Below are 14,730 nucleotides of genomic sequence, written 5' to 3' on the forward strand. Positions count from 1 at the left end.
AGTGAGGTTATTAAAACCACACGAAAATAGGTAACAGAGTAATTAGACCACTGTATAGTGACCAGCAGTAGAAGTTCAGAAATGGCATCTGTCTCTGTACGGTGCTGCTCCCAGACATGGGAAGGAAGAGCAGGCTCAGGAGGTCCAAAACAGAACATGTAAAACAGCATAGCTTAGGAAAAGGGCAGTGAAGATGAAAACATGAAGTCTTTTGAAAAATTTCATTAGCTCAAATGAAATACAAAAGAATTAGGAAGATATGTTGGTTTTTAGAAATGAATGCTAATGGGTTATGCCATGAGTACAAAAAAAGCCTGAGGTGAGGGCAAGGATGGCCCATCTCATAGCCAAGGATCTCATCTACTTAGAGCCAATATAAGGTTCTGTCTGCTTCATCATTCTGGCATATTGATTCCTAAGAAAGCTTCTCTTAGAGACACTATTTAATCCAGTGATATAGTTTTCAATAACCAAAACAGTGTTTCTCAAAAGACAAGTTATGTATAAAATCACTTCACTTTTCTAAATCCTGTCTTGCAGGCAAGTTCTCTTACTTCAGAGGCCTCATATGAAAGTGTTGTCTTTGGAAGTTCAGTAGCATGGAGATCCTTGGATCCATGTGGTGAGAGGAAAAGCACACATAATGATTTAATTCTAAAAATAGACTCAGCAAAGCTGAGTGGTAATAGATTGGCAAGTAATTACATTCTAAGTAAATATATGCAGCTAAATCATACTCATTTATGTGCAGAAAGCTTGAATAGTAATTATGACTCCTCTAAAAACCTATTTAAATCATTTGTTTCAAATCTTAGATGAGGCACATGCGTTTGCATTGCTCAAGTGCAGTCCTTTGCAAAGGATCCAATTTCATTCTAAGAGCTCACATCTAAAGGAATGAGAAAAAAAAGTTGAAACACATCTTGTCAAGAAGAAAATGAAATTAAGTTTTTCTGGGCATTTACAGGGGAAATAAAATAATAGAAATTATAAAATGTTAATTTTAAATAAAGAGACTAAATCCATTACGTATTTGTCAGAGACCATACATATAGGAGAGTACAAGATCAATGGAAGCTATTGAGATGCCAAGATTTACAGCATTAAATATACACTAGGAGTTTTTAAATACAAGTTTCTTGCCCTCTACATGTGACTTAAATCACTAAAATAAAATTAGATTTTAGAAAATTAAGAAGTCTTAAAAAAAATTCTGCAAGTGTTGAAACTGATAGTTACAGACTGTAGTCTTCCTTAGGTAAAACAGAGGCATGTATTTTTATTCCTGTTGAAAAATGGGAAAAGGGAGAAGTTACAAAATATTGTAAGAGAGTGCGCATTTTATGCCCTCTATCTAACATAGTACTTCTAATAATCATGCTTTTTCTAGAAAACTGCAAAAGAATTTATGAAAGAACATTCAATTTACATTCTGCAGTTTGCAATATTCAGTAGTAAAGATGAAAAAAATTAAAATGAAGACTAAATCCAGAAGAACCTCCAAAAAAGCATAAACCTGCATGTTTATGAATGCTTTTTACCCCAAAGCACAAACTTTAATTGTGAAGTTATGGATCTAAACCATATTTTGGGAAGCACTAGACTAATGCAGAGCAAAAGTAGCTGGCTAGAAGTCATTTTATTATTATTTTTATATGACAAGGCAAGACAAAGTGTAAAGGAAGACTGGGAAGTTTGAGGAAACAAAAATACACTATTAATATACATTCTTATAGCCAATGCTTTCAACACATCAGCAGCCTAATTATTGTCAGGTAAATAGTAGTGCGGATATTTATAGGAAAGTTCCTCCATACAAGAAAGCATGGAAGTGATAGTTTGAAAATGTAACAAGAAGGTGATAGAAGTTAACATCATAATGTAGTATTTATTTTTTGTAATCTTACAAAAAGTGACTATACCACTTGAGATCCTTCAGTTCTCATTGGCCTATTTAGTGCAGCATCACACTGCTTCTGGAAGCAGCACATCTGCATTGCTGTATTTTAGCTTATGAGTCTCTTTCCTTACCATGCACACGAATGTCTTCTCTTTGATCTAAATTGTTGCTGCCTAAGAGCTGTGCCTATCTACTCACTGTTCTCCTCATTGCTTCCATCATCAAGTTCCCAGGTCACTTGGAATGTACTTGTACCAAAGATCCACAAAGCCCATTTGCTTCAATTGTAAATCTGTCTCCCAGTCTCCCTGTAACTTTCACTCATTTGAGCCTTTGTCAGAATATTCTTGACATGATGACTCAGAATGACTTTTAGACAGTATTGGACTGAGAATTGGGGATGAAGGTGTCAGACACTGATAGGAGTCCTCTAACCTCAGCTGAGAAAGAAAACATATTTGCAACATGAGGTTACTGTTGAATAATAGGGGGGAAAAAAAGAATAGACAGAAGGCATGTTCTCAGACAACCCTGATACCATCCTGTACCGTAGGTGTAACTAGATCTTTATATTTCCACATCTGCTGCCAAAAAACTGGCTCAGACCTTCAGATCAAATAAAATCAAAATTCATATTAAAGACAGGGTTATAAAGAACAGTGATCATTTGTCCATTTGTCCTAGGAGTACTTTGTCTGAAGTTATTTTTTTCATAACTAAAAAGGGTGGGACAGCTAGGCTATGCTTAGCATACACATTTTTGTTTTCTTTCTTTATTTGTATATGTTGAAAACCTACTTAACTCAGAAATTCTTCCTTTAAGTCCCTAGATACACGAGGGTGCACTCTATACTACTAACTGTGTTCTCATATACATTAATCTAACTCTTCAAATCATTCATTTCTCCTCATATAACATTTTAATCCTGTTCCTTATCAAGGAAGATCCTCAAACTTGTGCTATGACAAAACATTAAGAGCTCCCTTCTACCTTTTGTGTCACTCTCCATGAAAATTTTGATCAACTATCAAATCTTTAGACATTCCGTTGGTTAACTTCTCTTCAATGCAAGATAAAAGTCCAGAGTGTTGTCTCGCCCTTTCATTTGCTCAAAACTTTATCCATATTACTTGTTCTAACTTCTATCTTTACTAATTTTCTATCAGCAGACACTTTCATTGCATTCAGTGAGTCATTACTACAAGAAATGCTTTGTTGAAGACTGGATTGACAAGATCTATCCATTTTGTTTCATCTAGAAATTGTTTCAAATAAATATTGTGTATACAGATGTGTGTATAATTTCATTCTATTGCAAGTTATTGATGGGTCTCTAGGTCTAAACCCACATATACCTGAAAGCATTATTCTTTTTCATTTTAAAACTGTATTTTGCATGTCTCTCATTTCAGTGGTTTTATGGCAGAACATAAACCAAAACAACTGGTTAATATCACAGAATGCAGGTATGAAAAACATGCAAGTGCAATTTCATGCACCTGTGTGTGTATATATATACTTATTTTATGACTCATATTTTAAAATTCATGGATCTTTTAGGATAGCCAAAGAAACAACACTTATTTTAAGAGTTGCTACAATACATACAAATTCCTGCATATAGCACTAACACTCAGAAAACTATGATGGGAACAGACAAAATGGGATTTACACATCTAGCTCAAATAAAGTATCCAAACAAAAAGCATCCATAGCAAAATCTGACTCAGAGATGTAGGCTTCTGTAAAAAATCAAGCAGATCATAATGCAAAAATCCCATACTCAATATGATTATGTCCACATGTTCACAACCTCTTATGAATGGTTTGTGGGTTTTTCCATTCAGAACAAGAGTATATGAAAAAGCTTTAATTGGATTTTAAGTTCGAAGCTATTACCTAACACTAATGAACATACTAATTTTCACCAGGGCACTGGAAGATGCCACAGTCAGACATGACAATGATATTTGAAAAAGACAGAATCATAGAATCATTAAGGTTGGAAAAGACCTCAAGACCTCTAAGATCATCGAGTCCAACTGTTAACCCAGCACTGACAAGTCCACCATTAAACAATGTCCCCAAGAAACATATCTACAGGTTTTCTGAACATTGTCAGGCATGGTGATTCCTACACTTCCCTGGGCATACTATTCCAGTGCTTGGCAACCTTTTCAGTGATATAGGCCAAGATGTCCTTGGTCTTCTTGGCCACCTGGGCACACTGCTGGGCAATGTTCAGCCAGCTGTTGACCAACACTCCCAGGTCCTTTTCTGATGGGCAGCTTTCCAGACACTTTTCCCCAAGCCTGTAGCACTGCATTGGGGTTGTTGATACAGCAGAACTTTTTGGTATCTTCAATAAAGCATTTGTAACCTTAGATCTAATGTTACTTCTGTTTAAATACTTCACTCAAGATATCAGGAGACATAAGCTTGGATTCAAACAATAAATTAAAATATATTATGTAATAGTTTGAGAAAACACAATAGCAATAACCTATTTCCTACATTATTTCCTACTTCTATAGTGACTATAGGAAAAGATTTTTTATTTTCACACTCTTTTATCTTCTGTATTTCTAAACTTAAGCTCAGCTTTAGAGCACACCATAAATAAAAATAGTATTATGTTCCTCATTCATCAAAGTATTAAACATGGGTTTCTGTGAGCAGTTTCATTCAAGTCTATAGGTTTACAACAATGTTTAAGAAGAAATATATATATATATGTTTCTGTATAAGTCTGTATAAGTCAGTATCTTCTTCCAATTAAGTTGTGAAAACTTTTCTAAGCATTGCTCCTATTAAAAACAGATAAAAATGTTTTGGGTTTGCTTGTTGTTGTTTTTTCTTTCAGGGAAAGGGGGCAGGGGAGGAAACCTCAACTTTGCTGTATGTGCAGCCCTGAGAATATGATAATTTTCTCGATATCTCTGCACCAGTTTCAGAACCAACTGAGTAGAATAAAAAAATACTTTATCTACAGGCCCTGGATAAGGGCCTACAAATTCATACTTCATTCATAAGGGAAACATTAATTTCCACTTTTTACTTCCTGGCTGTGGTTGTTTGGGGTTTTTTGTTTGTTTATGTATATATTTCTTAGACATTTTAAAGTAAACTCTATGTAAAATATTACAGATCGAAAAACTACATTTTCTGAAATTTGGTGTTTCTTTGCACATAGCACATTTAACGTGAAACAAGACAAGAACAGCAGAAGTCTAATTCAGAGTGAAGGATTGTTCAATACCATCCTTCAGTGCCAGGGATAGAAGTCATCAATTCTATCCCATCCTGCTAAAGAAATAAATTTTCTAATAGTTGGTCAGAAGTTTAGATGAAAGGAGATGATGATCTCAATTTAAGCTCCTAAAGGCTATGAGCAAGCATAAGTAAATCTCTTCCTTATGAGTAGCCTTAGTGAATAGACAGGGCAGAAGAAGGATGAAAACTAAACCACTAAATTATTCGTTTAAGTGATTCTTGAAAAACTGGGACAGTACTAAGAGTACAGAAACTTGCACTACAATTCTTTTACTATATTTATAGACACTGACTGGATAGTGGAGTCTATCAGCAGATCTAATGACAACTATGTCAGACTTTGAAGCAGATATATTGTAAGGTATAGTTTAATATCTCCTTTCTATCCTGAGTGGTTCTTAACATGAGATTTGTTTAAGGGATACAAAACCAGATCTCAGACCCACACTTAGATGCTGTAGAAAAAAAACCAGGAGTAGTTGTTAAAGACCACCCAATGATATGATGTGAGAATCACTAATATTAATATGATGCTTAGCTTTATCAAATTGACTTTTATCATACCCGAAACGAATTTAGCAATAATCCTAAGATAATTATGAAAAAGAGATTTAAATAACTTTTTCCTCCCAGACTTTCTATTCTGTTTTGGACTGAAAGCTTATTAACAAACACTTGACTATTATTCTCTGTACAAAATCTAGCTGATCTTAATGTGAACCTTTTAGATTTTATTGGAATATAAGAACATATTATAAATGAATTTTTGTAGCTTTGTATCATAATGGTTAATTAATCAACTCTCTGTACTCATCTCTGCCCTATCTAAACCTGAGATTGCTTTCGATACAACTTCAGTACAATATCTGGCACGTCTTTTTCACATAAATATAACCAAATTATAAAATCTTCACTAAATCAGCTATACAAATAGGCTTACTCTTAACCTAGGATCTACCATATAAAGTAGAAAAGACTAGTATGTTATTATAAAGTTAGTATATCTCGAAAAATGATTTTTTTTTTTCAATTTGATTGCAAGGAAATTTAATGCTTGTCTGTGGAATCTATAAATTTTGGAATATATTCTATGAGTGTTGACAATGATCCAGTTTTTTCAGAGAATAAATTTTTAAATGAAAAGTCTACCTCGAAAAAGTAGCCAGTTTCTTCTCGCCTACAAAATAAGTGATCATCATTGAGGTGATTCATAAAGACAGCATTTGACTGTGATGGATGAACAATTTAAATATATACTGGTCAGGATTATAAAAAGCAAAGCTACAAAAACATGATATGTTTTTGCAAAATACTAGATGAACAGAAAATAAAATCTCAGTAGAAAAAAAAAACAAACAGTGGTTTAGCTTGACTTGGCATAAGCTTAAGTTCCAAGATGAGTGTCTTCAAATCTGAAGATTGTGAAACAACAAGAAAAGGTGGATCTTGTGGTTTTTCCCTATGGCGAACTTTTTCTTCATAAATTCTCAAGCAGCAGAAGAGTTTCTCTGTATTTCTTCTCTATGGTAGTTAAAATTATAATTTACTTTTACAGAATTAAGTACCTGAAGTTCTTTATATGCCTCTATCCTTTGCCTATTTAGTGTTAAATAAAGAATCTGAAGGGTCTCATAAATATTTTTTTTTGTTCTGTGCTCAATCACAGCTCAGCATTGGCTGGAGCTCATATAATTATTTATTAAATTTATTATAAAGCATTACTTTGCTTCTTATTTTTAGCAGTGTTCTATTCTACACCCTCCAAACTACTGTTATCTACAAGTTTAATTCTAACTCTTCTCCAAGAGGTTCCACTGTCTAATCCACACTCTCTTGGATAAAGTCCAGCTGTATAGCCTCAGATGAGAAAATTACTTAGTTAAGCAGTAGAACTTTGACGAAGTCCACAGAAAATAGCCACAAATGGAAAGAAAGTAATACTGCAAGCAGATGTTAGACTGTTGAGATAGGTATAGCTGCCTGAAATTTAAAGAAAAATACTGATAGAGAAGGTATGAATCCTGAATGAACTGAAAGAGCTGCAAAACAACAGCTCAGCAGCTTCAAAGATCAGTCTGAGTAAACAAAGCCATAAGGTCTCCATGGGGGTTGGCGAGCATATTGATGCTTATCCTACAGGCTCATTAGTCCTAACTAGATATTGTGTATATCCTGCTAGCATAGTTTTCTTTGCAAATGGGAAAAAAAATAGAGTATTCTGCAACAGATTTCTAAGCATGTAATTGGAATGAACAGAAAGGGAAAAATCTAAAAACTTCACCCAAACTCCATGGAGCACATCAATACTTTGGCACTACATAGTTGTCAGTGACTTGTCCTTTACCATGCTATCTCAAAGGCCTTTTTTTAGAAGAGAAGTTCCAGCTTGTGATTTCCATGTTATGTTTCAGGGATATATCATTCTCTCTTAAGGAATTTAAATTAAATGAGGTGGCATACAAAAAAAAATATTATGCACTCTTTTGGTAGAACGAATATTTTTTAATTATAACCTTGTAATAAAAGTCTACACTCCAGTGACATGAAATAATCAGAGTTTAAAAGCTACTTCAGGTCTATTGAAGACATCATGGAAAAGGCCAAGAGTTTAGGGCTTTTATGTGTGTGAAAGAGAGGCTTATTTATTTTGAATTAATTATATTTGTTTTGAAGGGTAGTATTATCATTATTACAGTGTTCTAAGAGATAACCAAATTATGTTGTCCTAAGAAAATACTTAGCTAGTGGTCTTATAGTTTATCCATTTGGAAATCAGATTATTTTCATGTAAACAGAGGTGCAATTATTTCCTATTCTTGTATAAACAGACTCTCCTCTCTACCACAATTTTTAAGTTATAACTTAAGTCTGGTGATGAACATGAGACAATAAGAGAATCCTTGACTTGCATTCCATCCTCCAGTTTCTGGCCTTTTCTCAGCTTGAAATGTTTTTTCTAAATCACTTTCCAAGGGTTTCAAGTTACACTTGCATCTGTCAGGATTTTATTGGGCAGTCAGAATTGTCATAGCAGTATATATTGCTCTAAGCTCTAAAAAGTCTAGAGATAAGCCTACTAAACTAGTAGAAAGTGGTAGTTTCATTGACAAATACCCCACAACGTCAGACTGGTTGTAATGATAGCAAATAAGAGTACCTTCCAAAAGGTTCCATTCCTCAGTTATTCCCATATGGGAACTTGATCATGAATGTATCATCATAGGTATGTCATGGTGCTGTAAGATAGCTTTTATTTAAGCTTCATATTCTATGTCATATTTCAAATATTTTAAAAACCTAATAGTAGTGCACTAAGCTACCAGAGGGGTGATATAGGAGAGGAAGTAATTTCCTGAAGTGTAACAGCACAACATACATTAATTTAAAGGGTGTTGCTCAGTAGTTTAGTGTGCAGAGTTTGAACAAAACATGACAAAAGTTTCTCTGAACACTGCAAGCACTGCTTGCCTCCAGAAACACTGATTTCTACTGATTTCTACAGTTTAGACCTCTGGATTGATAACGTAACCTAATCCCTTTGTCAATGTTTTGAAAAATGTGATTATTTATTTCCGTAAAGGAATCAAATATAATTATTATTTAAGAAAAAAGGTAAATGAACTGAATATTCAGCTGCAAGATCTCCTGGTATAAGTGTCATCCTTGTTACAACTGACTTTCACGATTTTATCTCATCCAAAAGGTCACTCTAGAGCTAGGTAACTCTCAATGTCATACTGGATCACAAGTGTGTTTTATGAGAATAACCATTAGCTTCGAGGATTTAAAGGACGTTCAATTTAGGTGAATTAAAAATTGTAGTCCAAAATATGGTTATAAGATCAATTTAGGTTATTCCAAAGCTAGGTGAGATTTATGATTTATGGATTGCTTTTGGTCTTCAGTGTCCAAATTTCACCTATCTGTGAAGTAGTTACAGCAGCCCTTCCCCAGAGTGGTCTGCTGAAATGTGCTTTGAATGGAGCAGCACTCTGCTCTTCATCCATAAACATTTCAATCTTCAAAACTACATCAGAATCTAGTCCTTAGGTTAAAGTAATCCCAAGTGTATCTACAAACTATCTCATACATATGACAATATGCAAATGATAAACTTTCCATTAAAGAAAAACCTTTTATTTACAACAATATCAGTTTAACTCGTTTTCACATTTACGTATCAACTCAGAATTTAAAAAAGTAAATGCTGAGGATTCCCCATGGCCACAGCTATCCTTCCCTCTGTGGAATCTGTTTCTAAAATAACTCACATTCAATTACACAGGTCACTTGTGATAGTTGGCTTTTCTTGGTGTGCCTGAAGAAAAGTCTGCAGTATTTGAACCATGAAAAATTATGCACAGTGTTTCATTTTAAAGATGTGCCAGATTAACAGAAGGTAATTGGAGTAGACTGTGAATAGTAGCAGCTGCTTATTTGCAAATGCTACAGACACTACTTATTTTTGCTTAGGATTTCTATTAGGTACTTTCCTAAAAACTATTATAGCTTATTTTTAGCTATGCCACCCCAAGCCAATATTACTTATTTGTTGTTGCCCTTCTACTACTATGTTTACAACCGCAACCCTTCTACATTTATTTTATGTAAGCAAAGGAGAAACATTAAACAATGAGAGATAGCTGGGGATGACTTTTCTCTTTGTAAAATTTTCACAGATTTGAAATCTGCACTATTCCAGTATCATTAAGACTATCTAGTTAATTTTAACAAAACTACATGATAATATAAATCATATTAATTATAAATCATATAATTAAAAAGCTTATAATGAGTGGTGTTTTGGAGGATTCCACAGGCAGCCCCTCCTCCTCCCCAACACACATCTTGATTATATTTGCACAACTACTTTGAAGTCCCTATTTTAATATTAGTTTGGATTAGAAATTAGTACAAGACCAGAATGATAATGTGAGGCATTATACTTTCCTTTCAGTTATGTGCACAAAAGATGAAAACTGGGTCATTTTAGGACTTTCTCAGGGATTTATTTAGACAGTTTTTCACACAGTGAATTTTCTTGACTGACATTAAATGTCTTAATAATAAAAGATTCTATTTGACTACACCTTAAAGATGCTAAAATCTTGACTACATCTAAGAACATGCACCACATCTACAAAAGATGCTGAATATCAACATCTTTTTGGTCAAAAGAAGAAAAGGATCACTTTCAGATAATTTTCGCACTTTCTTCTTGTTTGTATTGAAAACTATTTTAAACCCAGCATCTGAGTAGATTCTCAAAACTCTAAATTATGAATCTTCCTTGATTATCTCAAAGATTTTTATTTAATATAAATGCAAGTCAGAGGAAATAGGATGCCCTGTAATATTATATCAAATATGCAATTTGCAATAGCATTCCTTTATTAAAAACGCCAATTATAATTGCACATAAAATTTAATGGAGGTCATTACCCTCTTGACAAGTTATTCCTAAATTCTGCCTTCTAATAAGATTTGTTATTTTAACATTTTTCACATCAATGCTTCTTTCACATCTATACACTTCTTATCTATTTATAAAGATAATAGAAATTACCCATCATTTGAGTGTATCATTGTGCTAATAATAAGAAAGCTATCTATTTAACTGCTTATCTGGGAGATAAGATTATCTTTTATGTGTAAAATTGTAAATGTGATCATCTTAAACCCATAGATAATTACAACAAAATTATATTTGTTAAAATATTAGTGTGGAAAAATAACACTGAAGTTATGAATTAATTTTTTTAAATTAGTTTTTGTTTTACTTTGCAGTCTTGATTAAAATGCTCAGGAAATATATAATCTTAAAAAAACATTACATTCATTTTTACATTTGGCTTACTGTATTATTGCCATGTACCTCACAAAGTTAAATAAAGCTTGCCAATTCATTATGTAGGCAAACAAAGGAGGTCATATTATTCATTAAGAGATCTCAACTACTTGTTCCTGTTTTACTCAGAAATAATATATTGGCCAGGACAACTAAGATTATTACCTTGGATGTTTCCTAAGCCTCATGGGATGCTTTACTTCACGTAAATGCATGTGGTGGAGAGTACCTTGTCTGAAGGGCATAAAGGTTTCCTTTTTCACAATAAACTTGCCTTAGGCATGTTTTCCACTGCCATGCAAGTAGTCAGATATTCAAGACACAATTAATTTTGTTTTCAGTCCTTCAGATATGTAATACATTTGGGAAGGTCATTTATGCTGCAGTTTAGTATAAACCCAGCTCTAGACTGAAAAAAATAATAGTTCTACCTTCAATCAAACTAATCTAAATATATTCATTCATATTACATTATTATGCATTTAAACCTCAGGGAAATTAAAAAGAGGGAGTTACTTTTCTTTTTTTCTATATTTTACTAGCAATAGGCATATAAAAATAGGCAGCAAGGAAAAATTTGTACTCAGTAAATAACATTCTGTCTTGTACAGTTCCTGTACCATGAGAAAGTCACACCTTAGTGTACACACACCTAGTGGAAGCCTGTGCTTTAGTGTAAAAAAAAATAGAAGACCACCTTTTGAGCAGTAACTCATGTTGCACAGATGAGTACTTCCACTTTCAACAGGGAACAAAGTGCTGCTACTGTTACACTCTCCATGACAAAAAAGGCAGTTGGTCTCCTCCAGTATGTGCGCATTGCCTTGTAGGAAACTAGGACAGTAAAGTTGTTTCTTCAATAAAGGACAATCTAATTTTATCCTCATGATGGTTACAAATGAGTGAACGAAGTAATGGGGTCTTAAGTGGACCGAGTGGAGCATATAATTGAAATTAACATCACTTTTGAAATTTGCATGTACCTATAATTAAGATCTTAGCATGCAAATAGCAGTTTATGACCTAATATTCCCTATGTGTCCCTTTCCCAATTTCTATTTAAAAAGTGAACTATTTAATTTTCTTGAACAACCAAACAAATAAGAATGAACCATTCTGTCCTGACAGGATTTACCAGGCTGGATGTACAGAAGTGTAGTTTGCTAAAGCTTGCAACTTGCCTGGCTTGGGCTGGATTAGCTTATTCCCTGGCTAGCTATCACTTGAAAAGAAACAATCAAAGAATCAGAAACATTTTAATGAAGTAAAAATAATGCACTGATTTGTGATAAACAAAATAATTACATCATTACCTATTTTATTTGCAAAAATTTCCCTCCTGAAAAATCTACTCTAAGCTCACTTACTAGGTTTAAGGTTCTTCCTCTTATGCTCCAGTGATAATATTCTGCCTCTTTTGAGGATGGAAGTTCTAAGAAAAAGAAAATAAAAAAGACAATAAGATGAAATATGATGAGCATGTTTATTTAAAACATATCTCATTACCTTTATGTTGTACAGTGTTATTCAAAATGGGTAAAATGCAAAACTTGGCTTTGAAGGCACCATACCTGCCAGGTGCGAGAAGCAAGCACACTAAGGATGTTTTCCTGCCTCATGTGACTTGCTTTTTAATATCCTTCTGAATTTCTACCTTTTTTTTCTACTATTTAACCGTGTCTAGCTTTGGTAACAATAATCACTTTGTATTTTAAAGCTGTAAACCAGTCCCCTTAATAATCTATTGATTTTCACATATATCACACAGTGAATTAAAAATACCCCATCATTTGTCAGCTGTCAGAACTTGATCAAGCATATCCTAACTGATAAGGACAGAAACTTGCATGATCTGTTAGGTATGGAACATAAAACTTATGTTCATTTCAGCTACTCTGTGAAGCTTCATAAAATTTTGAGAGAGTTACACTAAGCTAATAATATATTGCTGGATCAACTGAGCCAAAAAATACCCATAAAAGTGTTCTTTTTACATGCACTAAGGCCTCCTGGAGAGAGAGAAAGGAGAGCGGAGAACTGGATTTTTCAGTGTAGCCTAAGTAATGAGGTCAGAAGGGCTTTGTGCTAACACTAGTATTAGCCTTCTGAGGAGACAACTTACAAACTGTGAATATCTGAAATTAATAACATTTTGGTGTCACAATAACTGACTTGAAGAAAAAGATACTTGAATGCAAGAAATTTTCCTTACTCCATTACGTGATTTTATAAACATGCCTCAATATTGTATCCAGTTTTGCTACCACAGGGTTATGAAGAACAACTTAGTGAGGAAGACGACAATATATCTCTGCTAGATTGCCAAATGGAGTGATTACCGACTATATTCATGCAGGTAAGGTAGTATTTTAACACAGAATATAACAAAGCAATGAAGTATATAATCAAAATAGATGTTTTTCAACTAGTTGAAGGTACAATTCCTTTTTGCTAAAAAATATTTTCATGCTATCAAATTCGTATTGGCTATTATATTAATTTAATAACAGCAAATATATTCAAAACACTCTAAATTTTTCAAATTCAGTTACACAAATTAGTTTATAAAATCCTAAATATTCACTGAAGTTTGGATGCTCATTTTATAATTCTTCTGTCAGAGAAGTAAGTAAAAACATCCACGCTAAATGACTTGCCTATTCCATGTTAGAGACGTCCCTTAGACAAAAAATCCCTATTCAGCCCTGGTATTCAAATCCCTAAACTCTGCTTCATTCAGAAGTCCTAAATGAAGAGTGTTCAGGTAGTTTTTGATGCAGTCACTGAACTTCATCCTAAAACACGGTATTCAGAATATATTCTGAAGATAAGGGACTTATCTATCCTAAACATTCTCAGTATCGTGTACTACCAAACACTATTGCTAAGACAATTTGTGTAGCGAAACTGTTCATGACAGCAGGACTTTCTAGTCCTTATATTTTGTAAAACCCACATAAGTTGCAAACACAATGATCAAACCCGTACTCTTCAGCTGTCTTTTTTCCTTCTCCAAGGAAACTGGGACATAATTTCGGATTGTGTTTTAGTTAATTTTGGCATCCTCAGCACACAGTTGAGGCACAGTGAATTATCCCTGGCCAGCTGCTGAAGCTTCTCCATGTTCCTCAGCTAACTGATAGGTTATTATGAAAAAGAAGTGAACACGAGTTCTGTCGCAATTTCAGAGGCTGTCTAAACGGAGACAGACAAGAGCATGACATCTCCTGCTACCTCCATCTACTCCCAGTGAAAGAGAAAGACATCTTGGCAGTATTGAGAGAATGCTAGAGAAAGAAAGCATTTAAATTTGTGTGGACTCGATTCCTCTGATAACATCACATTTTCAGAGTCTGTTCTCTCCTCCATTAACTAGAGAAGTAGTTTAAGTAGATTGCAAACTGTCCAGCATCTGTGGGTACTGTGTATATACCTTATGTCAGGAATATCTGACCCTGCTTTTGATATTCCAGTGAAGCATTGCCTTAGTTACAGGGCAAGGATGTTCACCCATGATCATCAGAGGTATGTACAGGCCTGTAATATCACTGCACAGAATTGCACTGATGCTTCCACTGATTGCAATAAAAAGGAGACATTTTAAGAAAATTATAATACTCATGAGCTAAGTATTGAGAACCATGTTGGCTTTTATTCTCAACTTTCAACCAGACTCACTCTGAAGCATGCATAATGCTCTTCAATGTT

At 33.9% G+C, this 14,730-nt stretch overlaps 1 protein-coding gene across 5 annotated transcripts in view; it reads right to left on the bottom strand.

Moving 5' to 3' along the window:
* The window catches only part of TENM3 (teneurin transmembrane protein 3), a 1,309,047-nt gene that overhangs the window by 1,003,497 nt on the left and 290,820 nt on the right, over positions 1-14,730 (bottom strand). For all 5 annotated transcript variants that reach the window (XM_032684675.1, XM_032684682.1, XM_032684680.1 and 2 more), the window contains exon 4: positions 12,390-12,454. The gene's annotated coding sequence lies outside the window, so the exon portion shown is untranslated. The remainder of the gene's footprint in view (positions 1-12,389; positions 12,455-14,730) is intronic.

The sequence above is a fragment of the Chiroxiphia lanceolata genome, chromosome 4, assembly GCF_009829145.1.
Source record: "Chiroxiphia lanceolata isolate bChiLan1 chromosome 4, bChiLan1.pri, whole genome shotgun sequence".
NCBI lineage: Eukaryota > Metazoa > Chordata > Aves > Passeriformes > Pipridae > Chiroxiphia > Chiroxiphia lanceolata.